Source organism: Callorhinus ursinus, unplaced genomic scaffold (genome assembly GCF_003265705.2).
Source record: "Callorhinus ursinus isolate GAN/ISIS: 27379988/994484 unplaced genomic scaffold, GSC_fseal_2.0 scaffold5, whole genome shotgun sequence".
Taxonomy (NCBI): domain Eukaryota; kingdom Metazoa; phylum Chordata; class Mammalia; order Carnivora; family Otariidae; genus Callorhinus; species Callorhinus ursinus.
This window is the reverse complement of record NW_027397067.1, coordinates 34,008,800-34,026,145: the sequence shown is the minus strand read 5'-3', so window position 1 is coordinate 34,026,145 and position 17,346 is coordinate 34,008,800.

Sequence of the window (17,346 nt, the reverse complement as noted above, 5' to 3'; positions counted from 1 at the left end):
AATACCATTAGTGAAATGTGTATGGCTGCACATGAAGGAAAAAACAAGACACAAAACTCCGTTCTGTAATTCAACAGGATCACCATGAAAATACAGAACAGTGAGGGCTTTCCTCAACATTAAGAGATAAGGAGTGGTCACCAGTTAGAGATTCAGGGTACCTAATAGATCAGTAGTCTTGGCCCTGGTGACCTCCATTTAATGACTTCTCTTAAAAAATACCTAAAATGCGAGTAGCCCAGAGGAGCCTGAGGGAGGGAGCTAGAAGTTCTCCAGTCTGCTCTCACCTAAAGGAAGACCACAAGCCTAGCTGTAGCAGTAAACAGCTAATGCAAGTTTTTGTTTGTTTGTTCATTGGATTGCTTTTATTTACGTATTTGGTTCATTAGCTTTGAAGTAGAATGAAAGATACCACAAAGCATTGAAATTAAGAGCTGGAGATGAGAGTTCCACCGACCTGGGCGCCAACGCCAGCTCTGCCGCATCCTTAGAGCCAATAGCTTCCCTGAGCATCAGCTTCCTCGTTAGCAGAACTGGTAGAAGGGGAATGTGTTTGTTTTACAGATTAATTAAGATTACACATGTAGAGTACTTAGAAATACTGGCTGGTGTTAATAAGCATTCAGTAACTAACTTAAAAAACACAGAAACCTAAAGTAGCTAAAATTTTGTCCTAGGTTAATTCGCTTCCAATTAACTGAAACATCATGAAGGCAGAAACCAGGACTGTTTTACATATATATTGGGCTTATAATAGGCCCAATACCAAGCTCAGTGCTTAACATCAAGTAGCCATATAATAAATACCACTGAAGGAAGGCAGGCAGGCAAAAAGGAAGGAATTCAGGGAGGGAAAAAGGGAAGGAGGAAGGAGAGAGAGAGGGAGTTTCTAATAGAAAGTGAATTGTCTGTCTTTCCCATTAAGAAAAAGGAATTGCTTTTATTCAAAACTATTTGACACAAGACTGAAACATGTTGAAGATTTCTTGAGATTATATAGAACTAGAGCTGTGTGTGTATGTGTGTGTGATATGTGTGTGTATGTGTGTGTGTGTGATACGTGTCTGTGTGTAATGCACCGAGGATATTGCATATACGTATAGAGTTCATTCTAGTGTTTGATTTCAACTTCCAAAATATGCCTCCACTTTATCCATTTCCACCATAGACATCTCTCATCTGAACTACTGCTCTCTTCTGTGTGTGCCTGGAATATGCTAAACTCCTTCCAGCCACAGGGCCTTTCAGCTTCTGTGTCTTCTAGAGAGAGTACTCTTCCCCTGGGCTCTTTCTCATCATTCAGGCTTCAGCAGAAAGGTCACCAATTCAGAGTGCCCTTTCTTGGGCCACCCCATCTAAGCAGATTCCCCTTAATTTTTATGAGAGCACCAGATGTTTGTTCTTACTTCTACTTATCAAAATCTATAATAATTTCATTCATCTGTCTGTTTCCTAAACGAATGAAGAATGAATGAATGGGACCCAGTTGGTTAAGTGGCTGCCTTCAGCTCAGGTCATGATCTCAGGGTCCTGGGATCGAGCCCAGCATCTGGCTCCCTGCTCAGTGGGGAGTCTGCTTGCCCCTCTCCCCACTTGTGCACCTTCTCTCTCTCAAATAAATAAATAAAATCTTTTTTAAAAAAAGAATGAATGAATGAATTTATTTCTGATTTGACTGTCCCACAGTTACTCTGAACTAGACAATAATTTATTGAAGCAAACCACTACTGACCTTTCTCCCTTCTAAAAACTTAAACTTTGTTGTGGGACCTATAAGTTGAAGTTAAGCACATATTTTTCCAAACAGCATGTTAGAGAGCACCTGTTATGCAAGTTGCAGGAAAGTCATCTGCCTAACACAAGAGTAAATACGGTAATTTCCATCCCTTACTCCTTCCATTCTTTGGTAGGCATCTGCCAACATGGCATGCATATTGGAGGCCCAATTCAGGAATGAAAATCTGAAGCCAAGCTATCTGCTTCTGTGTACTCTGGCTCTGCGTTATTTAAAATAATCCAAGAATGAAAATATGAGCTAAGCTGTTTGCTTTTTTAAACATTGAATGTGTCAATCCTGAAATTCCACTGGACAAGCATTTACTCTCCACAAAGGTAAGAGTTCCTATTGACCTTGAAATATTCAAATGTCTAACAATACAACACCCTTCAATATGTAGTCACTCTGAACGAATAGAATGTGAAACAAACTATCTCACAATCACAATCGATTATAATTCATTAAATAACATAGAGATTAAGAGTTTTTAGGAGAGCATTTAAGATCTGAGGCTCTGAAATCACTGCACTCTTAGTTTGAGTGCAAGCTCTTGAACTTACAAGCCATTTATCTTTGGTGAAATTATTTTACATGTCTAAGGCCCCAGTTTCCTTGGTGATAAAATGGGAATAATAAAATATTTCATTAAGATCTTATTAGGGCTAAATATGATAATGCATGTAGAATATTTACTATAGTAGCTTTCTTAATACATATTATTGGCTTTTTGAGTTCAAATGGATCTTATGGGTCCTTGAGTCCAAACTTCAGTGAAATTCCAAGAATCTCTAATTTACAAGTGGTCATCCAGACTCTTCTTGAATGAGTCCCGTGAGCAACTGCTCATTAAATTACAAAGTAGATTATTTTATTTTCCTCAACTCCAATTATTTGCAAATAGTTAATGAAATTTTCTTGCTTCATGGAGTCCTAATTCTGTTAGAGTAAAGAGCATTAGATTAAACCATCAGCCCGAAGATATTCCTTCAAATCTTTGAAAATAGCTATTTCACTTTTCTTCTCTCACCTCCACTGCACTGTCCAAGCCTTCAGATTAAGCTAAACATCTCCAGTTCTTCTCATGACCCAGTGTCACTCTCTTGATCTCTCTCCTCTGAACATACTCCACTTTGTCAGTATTCTCCTTAACAACAGCTGAAGAAAATACTTCAGAATTCGTCTGACAAGAGCAGTGACCAGAAGTACAATTCTATTCCTTTTCCCGGACACTACACTTCTTTTTTTTTTTTTTTGTTATGTTAATCACCATATAGTACATCATTAGTTTTTGGTGCAGTGTTCCATGATTCATTGTTTGTTCATAACACCCAGTGCTCCATGCAGAATGTGCCCTCTTTAATACCCATCACCAGGCTAACCCATCCCCCTCCCCCCCTCCCCTCTAGAACCCTCAGTTTGTTTTTCAGAGTCCATCATCTCTCATGGTTCGTCTCCCCCTCTGACATACTCCCCTTTTCTTCCTCTCCTGTTATCTTCTTCTTTTTCTTTTTTCTTAAAATATGTTGCGTTATTTGTTTCAGAAGTACAGGTCTGTGATTCAACAGTCTTGCACAATTCACAGCGCTCACCGTAGCACATACCCTCCCCAATGTCTATCACCCAGCCATCCCATCCCTCCCACCCCCAACCACTCCAGTAACACTCAGTTTGTTTCCTGAGATTAAGAATTCCTCATATCAGTGAGGTCATGTGATACATGTCTTTCTCTGATTGACTTATTTCACTCAGCATAACACCCTCCAGTTCCATCCACGTCGTTGCAAATTAACAAGTCAGGGAACAACAGATGTTGGCGGGGATGTGGAGAAAGGGGAACCCTTCTACACTGTTGGTGGGAATGCAAGCTGGTGCAACCACTCTGGAAAACAGTATGGAGGTTCCTCAAACAGTTGAAATTAGAGCTACTGTTCGATCCAGCAATTGCACTACTGGGTATTTACCCCAAAGATACAAATGTAGGGACCCGAAGGGGTACGTGTACCCCAATGTTTACATTTCTTTTAATGCAGCATAAGAATGCCTTAGCTTTTTTGGCTCACCCCTTTGGATCATAGTGAGCTTGCTCTCAGTTAAATATCCAAGTCTTTTTCATGTGAATTCCTGTTAAGCCAGTTCTCTCTGCATCCTGTATTAATATCAGCCCACAGTTCCAGTCTGATGAAACCTTTTTGAATCCTGATTCTTTCTTTGAGCATATCAACTATCACTTCCAGCTTTATGTCAAAGGCAATTGTAGTCAGCTTGCCTTTTGTGTCTTCATTTATGTTGTTGATAAGGCTATCAAATGGAATTTGGCCATGGAAAGAACCCTTTCACCTCTCTGGAGATGTTCCTCCAGGTTGAGATCAGTCTATGGATTAATATTCTTTGCATACAGTTAATTCAACCCTTTGTGAATCTCCCTAATTACAGTGTTAACTATTCTTACCTATAAGCATTCTGCTGTTGGAAGTGTAATGTATGGAACAATATACCTGGGTTCAAATCCTTGCTTTGTTACTTACTACCAGTGTAATATTGGGCCAGTTATTTAACCTCTCTGTGCTTCTCTTTCCTAATTTACAAAATGTTTTTTTTGTAATAGGCTCATTCCACAATGAATTGTGTCATATTGATCAACAGGTCTTGAATAGCTAGCATAATTCAGGCACATTCTTAGTAAATTTGCAGCAAAAAATAAATTACTGAATAAATAAATGAACAATGATGAAGTCAAATTACATATTTAAATCAAGGTACATTGTTTATGTCTATGTTATTTCTCTGATCTGTTTGTCTAGTCCACCTATGAAAACGTGATAATAAATGAGATTAGTAAAGTACTATTTATTCTTAAGTGACCCATTGCTAACTCCTAAATCGCTATAGTCTTTATTGTTTATTGAGATATGATTTAAGTATTATAAAATTCACTCTTTTAAAGTGTACAATCTGGTGGCTTTTAGTATATTTACAGAGTTGTGCAAACCTCAGAATCTAATTTCAGAACATTTTCATCACCCAGAAATGAAATCCTGTACCAATTAACATTCACTCCCCATTTCCTCTTAAACCTTCAATCCTAGACAACTATTAATCTACTTTCTATTTCTACAGATTTGCCTATTCTGAACATTTTGTATAAATAGAATCATATAATAGTTTGTCTTCTGTGATTATATTCTTTTACTTAGCATAATCTTTTCAATGCTCATCCAGGTTGTAGCATGTATCATTACTTCGTTCTTTTCTAGTGCCAAATAATATTGTATAGAGGTACCATGTATTGTTTATCCACTCATCAGTTGACAGACATTTGGGTTGTTTCCACTTTTTGGCCATTATAAATAATGCTGCTATGAGCATTTGCATGCAAGTTTTTGTATGGACATACATTTTCATTTTTCTTGGATGTATATATATATGAGTAGAATTGATGGGTCACAGGGTTACTCTGTTTAATATTTTGAAGAGTTGTTTTCAAAGGCTGTTGCACCATTTTACGTTCTCACCAGCAGTGGAAGAAGGTTCCAATTTCTCCACATTTTAGCCAACACTTGTTATTTTTCAACTTTTTGATTATAGCCCTTTTATTGTTATGTAGTGGTATCTCATTGTGGTTTTGATTTGCATTTCAATAATGACTAATGCTGTTGAGCCTCTTTTCATGTGCTTATTAGCCATTTATATCTCTTTGAAGAACGACTATCCAAAGTATTTGCCCATTTTTCAATTGCATTATTGGTGTTTTTATTGTTGAATCACAAGAGGTCTTTTATATTCTGGATACTAGTCCTTTATCACATGTATGATTTGCAAATATTTTCTCCTGTTCTGTGGATTGTCTTTTAACTTTTTTGATAGTTTCTTCTGAAACACAAAATTTTTACACTGGATGAATTTCTATTTATTTATTTATCTATTTATTTATTTTTGTTGTTCTTATGCTTTTGGTGTCATATGTAAGAAACTGTTGCCTAATCCAAGATTACAAAGGCTTATGCCTATATTTTCTTTTAAGAGTTTTACAGTTTTGCCCTTAAATTTAAATCTTTTATCCATCTGGAGTTAATTTTTGTGTATGGTGTGAAGTAGGGTTTCAACTTCATTCTTTTGCATATGGATAGCTTATAGTACCAGCACAATTTGTTAAAAAGGCTATTCTTCTCTGGATTGGATATTCTTGGAACCCTTGTTGAAAATCAATTGACTGCAAATGTGAGGTTTATTCTTGCACTTTCAATTCTCTTCCTGTGCTCTATACTGTCCTTATACCACTACTACATTGTTTTGCATATTATAGCTTTGTAGGAAGTTTTGAAATTTGGTAAGTCTTCCATCTTTGTTCTTTTTAAGGTTGTTTAGGTTATCTGGGTCTCTTCCATTTCTATGCGAATTTTTGAATCAGCTTGTCCATTTATGAAAAAAAAAGGTAGTTGAAATTGCATTGACTATGAAGATCAATTTGGGGACTATTGCCTTTTAAATTAACAATATCAAGTCTTTCAATACATGAACATAGGATGTCTTTCCATTTATTAAATCTTTAATTCTTTTGATGATGTTTTGTAGTTATCAGAGTACAAATCTTGAACTCCTTTGGTTGATTTTCTTTGTAACAATTTTATTCTTTTTGATAATATTGTAAATGGAATTTTTAAAAATTTTATTTCAGATTGTTCGTTGCTAGTGTATAGAAATATAACTAATTTTTGCATAATTATCTTGTATCCTGGAACCTTGTTGAACTTGTTTATTAGCTCTAATAGTTTTTTTCTTTTGTATTTTCCTAGGATTTCCATATGTAAAATGATGTCCTCTACAAATACAGATAGTTTTACTGTGGCCTTCCATTTTGGATACCCTTTATTTCCCTTTCTTGCTTAATTATGGTAGCTAAATCTCCAGTATAATGTTGAGTTGTATGTTGAATGCTGAAGTGGTGAGAGTAAACAGATTTGCTTTTTTCCTGATTTGGGGTAAAGTTTTCAGTTTTTTACCAGTGAGTATAATATTAGCTGTGGGTTTTTGTAGATGTCCTCTATCAAGTTGCAAAAGCACCCTTCTATTTCTGATTTGTTGTTGAATGTTATTTTATCATGAAAGGGTATCAGATTTTGTCAAATGCTTTTCTGCATCTATTGAAATGATCATGTAGTTTTTGTCCTTTATTCTTTTAATATGGTATGTTACATTGATTGATTTTCATTATGTTGAAACAACCTTACATCCTAGGATAAATTCCACTTAGTCATGGAATATAATCCTTTAAAAAAAAATGTGGTTGGATTTGGTTTGCTAGTAACTCAATGAACCAATACTTTCCAAGTGGCCAAAGGATGATATTACAAAATCATGCATGGGTAAACAATCTATTCAAAATACAAAGATAGGCCTTGAATTTTAATGTAACAGAGTATGAAAAGCTTATTAATATAGTTTAAGATTCTACACTGAGGCTAATCTTTAAGAATTTGTTGAGTTTTAGGAAAATATTTTTAAAAACCTCATAATTATATGAAAAGGCTATTATAATGTAGTCAGTTCTACTTTAGTGCATGTTTTGAAAATCTAAATTTGTTCCAACTGGAACCATTAGGTGAATGCAGAAAACTGCACCCAGCTGAATAGAGCTGTGTAGGAATATGTAAAATGTATCCAGGCACACAACTCATAAGTATATTGGGCCACCACATCCATCCATCCACATCTGGTGTCATAAGGTTCTTTTTATTTCAAATGATTCCCCTGTCACCAATACACAAAAACTCTCAAGCTATAGGCCTTCTGATGGACTCCTGCCCTAAACTTCCTTTAATATAACCATTTCTCTCAGCTTGTTTTGTATTTTTTCATCCTTTTTCTTTTCTCTTTTCATCTTTTTTGTCTCTTATTCTTTTGTTTACTTCCTCTGGTAGATATATGGTAATGGGTATGGAGCCAAAGCAGGCAAGCCTAGTGGGAGTGTAAGCACTCATTCTTACAAGCAAACTTCAGATATTCACCAAGGTAAAGTACCATATGGTATTTATTCATTTCTTAATCATTTAACATGTGTAAAGCTGTAAAGCCAATTCTGTTGGATTATTTTCTGTTTTTTAAAATTATATCCCTACCTGTTTTTATGTGTCACTGAGAAGTTTATGAGTGTTGTATCCCTAATTCTATTTCCTTATCAGCCTTTTGGGATTTTTTATTGAGGTAAAGTTCACTTAACATAAAATTCACCATTGTAACCATTTCAAAGTGCACAATCTAGTGGCTTTTAGTACATTCACAACATGTGGAACCATTGTTAGATAGTAATTAGAATTACTATCTAATTCCAGAACGTTCTCAACATCCCCAAAAGAAACCCCATACCTATTAAGAAGTCACTTCCTGTTCTTCTTCCCTACCAACATTGGTCATCACTAATCTGCTTTCTCTGGATATGCTTATTCTGAATATTTCATATAAGTAGAATTGTACAATTTTACAATTGTATGTGGCCTTTTGTGTCCAGCTTCTTTCACTTAACATGATGTTTTCAGGTTCATCCATGTTGTAGCATGTGTCAGTACTCCATTCCTTTTTATGACAGAATAATATTTCATTGTATGAATATATGACATTCATTTAGCCATTATTGTCTATTAGTTGATTGACATTTGGGTTGTTTCCATGTTTGACTATCATGAACAATGCTTTAAAAAACATTGGTGTTGGGGCACCTGGGTGGCTCAGTCAATTAAGCATCTGCCTTCAGCTCAGGTCATGATCCCAGGGTCCTGGGACTGAACCCTGCATCAGGCTTCCTGCTCAGAAGGGTGTCTGCTTCTCCCTTTCCCTCTGCCTCTCTCCCTGCTCGTGTTCTCTCTCTCTCTCTCTAATAAATAAATAAAATACTTAAAAAAAAAACACATTGGTGTAAAGAAATTTTATATAAATAAATAAATAAATAAATAAACAAATAAATAAATAACTTTGGTGTACAACTATCTGTTTGAGTCTCTTCTCAGTTTTCTTGGGTGTACACCTAGAAGTAGGATTGCTGGGTCATATGGTAATTCTATCTTTAACTTTTTAAGGAACAGCCACACCACCTCCCCTCTTTTAAAATTATTATAGCCACCCTAGTGGGTGTGAAGCAGTATCTCATTTTGGTTCTGGTGTGCATCTTTATTCACGAGGGATATCGGTCTGAAGTTTTCTTGCGATTTGTTTTTGTGGCTTTGGTATCATGGTAATGCCAGTCTTATGGAATGAGTTTGGAAGTTCTTGGAAGAGTTTGAAAAGGATTTCACTTTTTGAAGAATTTGAAAAAGATTAGTGTTAATTATTCTTCAAATGGTAGAATTCACCAGTGAAGCCAACTGATCCTGAACTTTTCTTTGTTGGAATTTTACCAAGTACTGATTTAATCTATTCATTTGTTATGAATTTATTCAGATTTTATATTTCTTTTTTAGTTAGTTTTGGTAGTTTCTTTCTTTCTAAGAATGTGTCCATTTCATCTAGGTTATTTAATTGGTTGGCATTCTATTGTTCATTGTATTCCTTCATAATCCTTTTCTTTGTTCTACCCTCTATGTTTTGAAGATTACTCTCCTTGCTGGAAAACAGAAGCTGATCATTTTCCTTTTATCCCCTTAAAACTTTAACATCTACTCTAAGAAATTGTCAAAGTCTTTGCAAAATACCTAGATTAGTAAAAATCATAAAGAAACATGGCTTATTATAATTGCATTTGATATGTCAGGCAGAATAGTTAATATGTTGTTCTTTACATAGACAGATATATCTGCCCTCATTCTTTTTAGAAGGGGAGATAGATAATACACAAAATTACTCAAATTGTATAGCATTTTAAAATGCAATGAGTACTTTGGAGAAAAATGACAAAGGTGCGAGGCTAACCATACAGAGGTGTGAGAATATGATTTCACAACGGGTGCTCATTTTCTTCCCTGCAAGGGTGATGTGCACAAACAACTAGAAGATATTTTCATGATATAGTTTCCCTGTTCAAATTGCTATCATCACATATGTCTTCCTTCAAAGGCTCTCTTTGACATGGAGCCCTACCTTTCTATCCCATGGAAAACACCCCACTGTTTTCATGTGTCCTGCTCTTCCACCTCTAACACCTCCATGCATACTTCTCCCTTCTCCAGCCCTCATCAAATATCTTTCCAATGTGCTTACAATGGAGGGTGTGTCCTCCCAGCAGGAGAGATATTTGTTCCTCTAAATGGCATTTTCAAAAAGCATTTGACTTTTATCATGAGCGTCTTATAATAGATATATGTCCTCTAAAGAATTTCCCCTTTAGACATGCTCTCCAAGTTCACCCTTCTAAATCTTCCTCACATGCTGTCATGTATTTCTTCCAGAACAAGGTGCCAGTTTCTATTATTTGCATAGGACCATGATTCTTTATTACTAGAGCAACCTGTCTTTTTATGTGTTTTAGAAATTTTCACAAAAAAAATAATTTCAGTTAATTTTAGAAAGTTATGTTTAAGTTAATTTAAAAATGTTAAATTCAATACTTTATAAATACAAATAGAAAGTAGCCTACCAATTTTTTATTTCCTTAAGATAGACATCTTCAGGGGCGCCTGGGTGGCTCAGTTGGTTAAGCATCTGACTCTCGATTTCAGCTCAGGTCATAATCTCAGGTCCTGAGATCCAGCCTTGCATTGCGCTCTGTGCTCAACAGGGAGTCTGCTTCTCTCCCCTTCTCTATTCCTCTGCCTTTCCCCCTGCTTATACACTCTCTCTCTAAAATAAATAAATAAATCTTTAAAAAAAAAGATAGACATCTTCATTTGCATTAACAAAAGCATTCTCAAAATCTGAAGCCTGAAGAAACATTGGTGTCATTTCTCCAAGGATATTCATTTTATCTAAGGATATTTATAGTCAAAAATTATTTTTATTTTTATTTATTTTTTTTAAGAGAGAGAGAACACAGAGGGAGAGTAAAAGGGAGAATCAGACTCCCTGCTGAGCAGAGAGCCAGATGTGGGCCTCGATCCCAGGACCCTGAGATCATGACCTGAGCTGAAGGCAGATGCTTAACCGACTGAACCACCCAGGTGCCCCAAGAATTTTTTTAATTATAGTTAAATATACATAAATATAGTAGTTTCATAGGGGTAAGAAAAAAATCAATAAAATTGTAGAGTCAAAAGTTGGGAGAGATATTTTCTTTAGCAGGGTGCAAAGAGAAAGAAATTAGCATTTGTCGAGCAGCTACTAGATGTAAAACCCTATTATGGTCCTCCCAACAACAAAGCAGCTAGACCCTAATATCCCTTACTCCAGGTCACACAGTTATAGATTGGCTAAGCTCTGACTTGAACTGGTCTAAAGGCCAGAGTCTGTCTTTCCAGTAGTTCATGTAATAGTAGAACTCAAGCAAGGCTCATACCAAATAGTAATTATTATAGAAATTCCAACCATAAAAGCTTACTAGACAAAAAAAAAAAAAATGGTTGAGTCACATCCAATTTGTAAAGTGCCCAAAGATAGTTCACTATTGAGCCATTAATTGCCATGAAAAATTGATGCATAATTTGTGACAGAAAAAGAAAACAGAGGCCAAAATCCCTGCCCGTGCTCCCCCCCGACACACACAACAGAAAAGGTTTTGTCCTAGTGCCTTTTAAAATTCTCTTTAGAAATCTTTATTTTCAGCATAATTTAGGTTGCATGACAAGTATTTAACAAATATGCAATGTATTAAAATAACATAGTGGTGAAATTTTAAGATTGGTGTGTGAATTTTCATGCAGGTGCAAAGTGCACTGAGGGAGTGTCTCATTTGTTAAGGTTACAATTACCAGGCAGTTGCTGGAGCCAGCTTTCCCCTTGCTGGGGAGTGATAGGTCCCCCATGGTCAAGATCTCCACCCAGAGCAGCCACCTCTGCCCTGAGGAAAACTTGGTTGCACGAACAACACTCTTGAACTAGGCCAGACATCATGAAAGTTCACATCCCTGACCAAAAAAGGCATTGTGCAGGTGAGTGTGGATAACTTGGAACCCACAAAAAAGAATCACAACCAGCTCGATTGCTCAGGTTTAACTGAGGATCTATTGTTAGAATTAATATGGTGACCATATAATTTATCATCCAAACTAGTACTCTTTTGAGGGGGGCTGTGATTAAGTCCTCTGGGATAGCAGGCATGAACTGGGGTTGCACGTCATGGGGGACTTCTGTGATCGTAACTGTCAACATCATCTCTATGGATAAGAAGACAAACATCTGAACTGTATATCTGCACCATGTGGCGTTGCAAGCTCTCTGGGAACATTTTGGATGAAAGAAGTCTACAGGTTAGTGCCAGTTAGAAACATAGCTTCTAGGTAACAGAGGTTCATGAACCTCTGGACATGTTAGTGTATAGCAAGCAACAACACAGTCTCCTTGGCCTCTTGTCCCAAGAACACAAACGGGAGGCAAAAGGGCAAGAATGCAGAGAAACAAGGCTTTTGCCCTCTTTTGTAAGGCCTCACAGGGTTTTTAGGTACTAGCACATAACAAGATCTGTGGCTTTTTGTCTTATTCCGTGTCTCTCCATGAGCAACTGGAGACCAAAGATCGTATCTAGCTCATCTCTATAGCCCCAGTATTTAGCACATAGCTGCACAGCACGTCTTCAACTAACGTAAATCAGATGAACGGAAAGAGTGGGATCTAGGTTCTTAATCCTGAAATGAAAGGATTTACTCACTGACAAAAACTGAACTTAAATGAATTTTCCCTCTTGGCTACTGAAACCAATTCAGAAAGAACCTCCTATGCAAGTCCCATGCCCCTCACCCTCGTGGCTACTTTATTTTGCTTTCATATGCAAGATAGACTTTTTTCAAGTTCCAACATTAACAACAAGCTGAAAAGCAACTTTAACTTTGCCAGTTACTCGTTTAATCTCTGCAGTCTTTTTGGTTCTTTCAGCTTCGTCCTACAGGCAGGCTATCAGTTTTACCAGCCTATTTTTGTGTCTGCTAAGCAGAAATTATTGTGGCGTTTCCTAAGATGACTGGAATGGTATCTATTCTTTTTGAACTCGCCCTGCCTGCCATACCTTTCTTTCTCGTCAGCCATCATGGAATCAGAGTTCTAAATCGAGAGCTTACATGTGTTTTCAAGCAGCCAAATTCACCTCTGTTTATTTCACCTCCAGGAATATTCTTTGGCTAGAAGCTCTGAGGCTTCATTTGCTTGTAGCTTAGTTAATACAGACAGCGACACACTTCTAAGATAGCCTTTGGGCAGAATTCAACTAGAGCTGCTTCAAATTCTTTCTGGAAGTAGACAGGGCATAAATACATATACTTTTGATGGCAACTAGGGAAGAGTTGTGGCGTCGTATCTTCTTTGGAATGTGGTGGGATATAAATAAAGAGAGAACTATGCAGAGTTCCATCTCAGATATTTGTTTACAAGGAAAAGGTCTGATCTCTCCAATCCATCCTTTTTATTGCTGCCAGAGATATTTTCCTAAAGTGAGACAGTGATCCTATCGCTGCTGGGCCTCTAATCCTTCCAAGTCTTGCTTGACCCTCCAGTTCACATTTCTTATCTCCATTTACAAGGCCTGGGGTATATAAGCTTCCCACACTTATCTCCCACCACCCTTCCATTCCTACACAATGACATAGATTGAGAGCAAAAATGACCCTCATTTCCTGCCTCTCCACACTCTGCTATGTGACTATGTGGTACCTACTGACATTCCCACTCCTTGAATTTGCACTGGCCTGGTGACTTGCATTGCCTTAGAGAATGTGGACGGTGTGCTGGTTCCATGTGTAGTTCTCAAAAGGCTTTATGTGCTTTTTGCCCTAACACTGCTTCTGTCACAAAAACAAGCCCAGTTATCTCCTAGCTACGAGACAGTCGATCACAGATATAAGGGGGATCCCTGCTTAGATGGGCAGAATGCAGCCAGATCCACCCAGCCTACCCATAGATTCAACCCATAGGTTGTTGTTTAAGCCACTGGATTGGGGATGATTTGTTACACAGCTTTAGTGTGACCAAAGATAACTGATACACATACTAAACTACTTCTAGTTCCTGAACAGAAATGTTTTTTAATGCGTTCACTATCTTTAAAGATGCTATTCCCTCTATTTAGAGTAAGTCTGAATTTAGTCCATCGTCAGTATAGGCCACCCCTATTCTCCAGCATTCATCTCCCTGTCTTTGTCAGCTAGGGACAATCCTACTTACTTTTTAACATCTTGCAAATCAAAACACCCCTGTCGAATTCAACAATAGTGTGGTAGATTACAATCTCCTTTATCTCTCCTCCTCTCTCTTACCTCAGAGTTACTCTCTCCTCCATGCTTCTTAGCATTTTGCCCCTATCAATCTTCTAGCAGTTGTCACATTATATTGAGCATATTTTGCATTTTTGTTTCCTCCACTAGACTGTAAATCTCCTTGAGAGGGGAGAGTTTTCCACTCATTCTACAATAGCCAAGACCAAAGACAGGTCCACACATTTTAGTTGCATGACTGTATTTTTCTTTCTTTTCTTTTCTTTTCTTTTCTTTCTTTTAATATTTATTTTCTACTAAGCGTTTGTTTCTTATCAAAATAAAGATATGGAAATGTTACACGATACAAGTGAGGACAATATTTAAGTTAATTTTCAATCTTGGGTTAGCACTATGCTAGCATTAAGGAAACAAAGTTGGTCATAATTGAGCTTATAAAAGAGATGGGTTAAGGTCATCATAAAGATTTATGGGAGAGGCAACCCCCAAATGATCTGATTTATCAAATTCTTATTTTGTTCAAAATCCAGAAGGTCTATCCTTATTGGAACAAATACATTTAAGAAGGAGGATATGAGGCAGAAAATATTTTATTGAATAGCAATTCTGTCTTGGCAAACAAATTTACTATATACAATCCTGCTCAAAGAGCATATTTTCTGGCTAGGAGAGATGACTTGATAAATTTACGCAGTGGCTTAAATTTGCTATGTGTTCCTTCCTTTTAAAAAAAAAAAAAGATTTATTTATTTATTTTAGAGAGTGCACACACATGAGTGAGGAGAGAGGCAGAGGGAGAAAATCTCCAAGCAGACTGCCTGCTGAGCATGGAACCCACATGAGCTCAATCCCACAACCATGAGATCATGATTTGAGCTGAAAATAAGAGTCAGATGTTCAACCGACTGAGGCACCAGTGTTCTCTCCTTTTGTAAGGCACCCATGTTAAGCAGGTTCTTTTGGATATATAGAATAAAGACCTTCATACAGCTCAAGTGATGGAGGGTAATTGTGTAAGGATCCTAAGACTAAAGCCAACAGGATCCTTATTTGAAAAATTGTGAGGACAAGAACCACAGGACAGCTACAGAGAAGAGAACTGGAAGGGTGATAACCATATGATCTGTCCCATCCACAACAGAAGTCCATATGTTCTGCCATTAACCCCTTTTCAGTTACCCACCCTGGTGTTGTCTACTACTACTTACTCTATTATCCTCTGCCCTGAGGTCTCTGCTTACATCAAAATTAAAATTTTCATGACTTTGGTCTGACTCCTTCATGGCATCTCTCAGAGTGGCCAATTTCTATGCCCCTCTGTCAGTGTAGAGATATGCATCATTTTTCTGAATTCACATTCACATTTGTCTAGAGCTTTCCACAGCAGGTATCCTCCCAAGCTATGGGCCAGCCCTGATATTGGCTACCTCCCTCTTTTGGAAAAGAATTTTGTGTCAGCATAAGACTGAAGGATGAAATTTACATGTCCACTGGGGCTTTACATACTCATCAACTTAACCTTTGTTTCAAAGAGAACAGGAACTTTTAAGTTCCTGATTGGTAGACTTTGTTGTTGTTGTTGTTGTTGTTGCTAGATAGACATTTTTTTTCAATGACTCAACTGTGCTCTATTCACTATATAAAAATCCTTTTCTTTTGCCTTTCTTTTCTTCTTTACAACATTGTTGCAATTGCCGTACCTTGGCCATTATCCATCTCCATCCAAGATTGCAGTTTCAGAGATGAGGGTATAAGACTTGAGCCTCTTCAACTACTTGCCACTTCTTAGATGTGAAATTACCTGCCCTGTTTTTCCATCCTATCATCTTTCCCTTTGTCACACACACACACACACACACACACACACACACACACACACACACACATACACACACACTACATTTATCTGAGCTCAACCACAACTCTATCCACATATTTTTCTCAGTTTTCCTTTTAGGTCTTCAACATTTTCCTCTTCACCTATTTCTTCTCAGCAGATAAATAAGCTTGATTCACTCACATCTGACAACATACAAAACAAAGCCTCTGATTACCCTGCCCTAACTCTCTCTTGCCCTCACAGTTTCTCCCCTAGGAGAGGTTGGTCTACCCCCTTAACTCAAGTTGCTCTCTCACCATTCAGTCTTCCACCCACTGAGTTTTGCATGCCTACTCCTCTGAATCTGTGTTCTTTAAGGTCAGCAATTATCCACTAATTGGTGGATAATTGGTGGATAATTGAATCACTGGATTCAAAATCCAGTGAATACTTTTCAGCCTTGTTCTGGCTCTATTCCAGTTGCTTCTTGTGCCGGGTTTTAATTTCTTTCCCAATTTTTTTAAATTTTTTATTGTTATGTTAATCGCCATATATTACATCATTAGTTTTTGATGTAGTGTTCCATGATTCATTGTTTGTTCATAACACCCAGTGCTCCATGCAGAATGTGCCCTCTTTAATACCCATCACCAGGCTAACCCATCTCCCTACCCTCCTCCCCTCTAGAACCCTCAGTTTGTTTTTCAGAGTCCATCATCTTTCATGGTTCGTCTCCCCCTCTGACTTACTCCCCTTCATTCTTCCTCTCCTGCTATCTTCTTCTTTTTCTTTTTCTTTCCCAATTTTTATCCCCCACCCTTACCCTTTGGTCTCATCCAGGGACTTGGCTCTGCTGGCTCATAGAAGTCTCTGTTACAAACTCTTCTCTTGCTCTTTCTTCTCCTCAAGGCCTTGGGAAGGCTGCTTAGATGTAGCTCAAGTCCTATAGTATTGACTTGCATGGATGACACTCCAATCTAGCACACCTTGGTCCTTACCAAGGGGTAGCAGGCTATTTCTACTCTCTATCATCTCACTAAGTCACTTCAAATCCCACTTATAAGCTAGAGACGTACAAATTTATATCTTCAATTCTCAGAAGCATCCACCAGGGTCTCCCACAAGCACCTCAAACTCGACATGTCCAAAACTGATCACCTTATTTTAACCCTCAAGTCTGTTCCTCCTCTAATATTCCCTTTCTTGATGAATGAATTTCTGGTCATCCAAACCAGTTATGTTTTTGTTTCAATAGTTTTAGTACTTCTGCAATACTCTCTTACCATTCTCTTTAAACTCAACCTTCCCCAATGCATTCCATCATGCACTACCAGAGTTGTTATGCTAACAAACAAATCCCATTGCAACTTCTCTATTTAGAAATGTTTCCTAGCCCTCTGTTACCTATAGAATGAAGTACAAACTTCTTAGAGATCAAATGATTTCTCCATCTCCTGACCCTTCCCTGA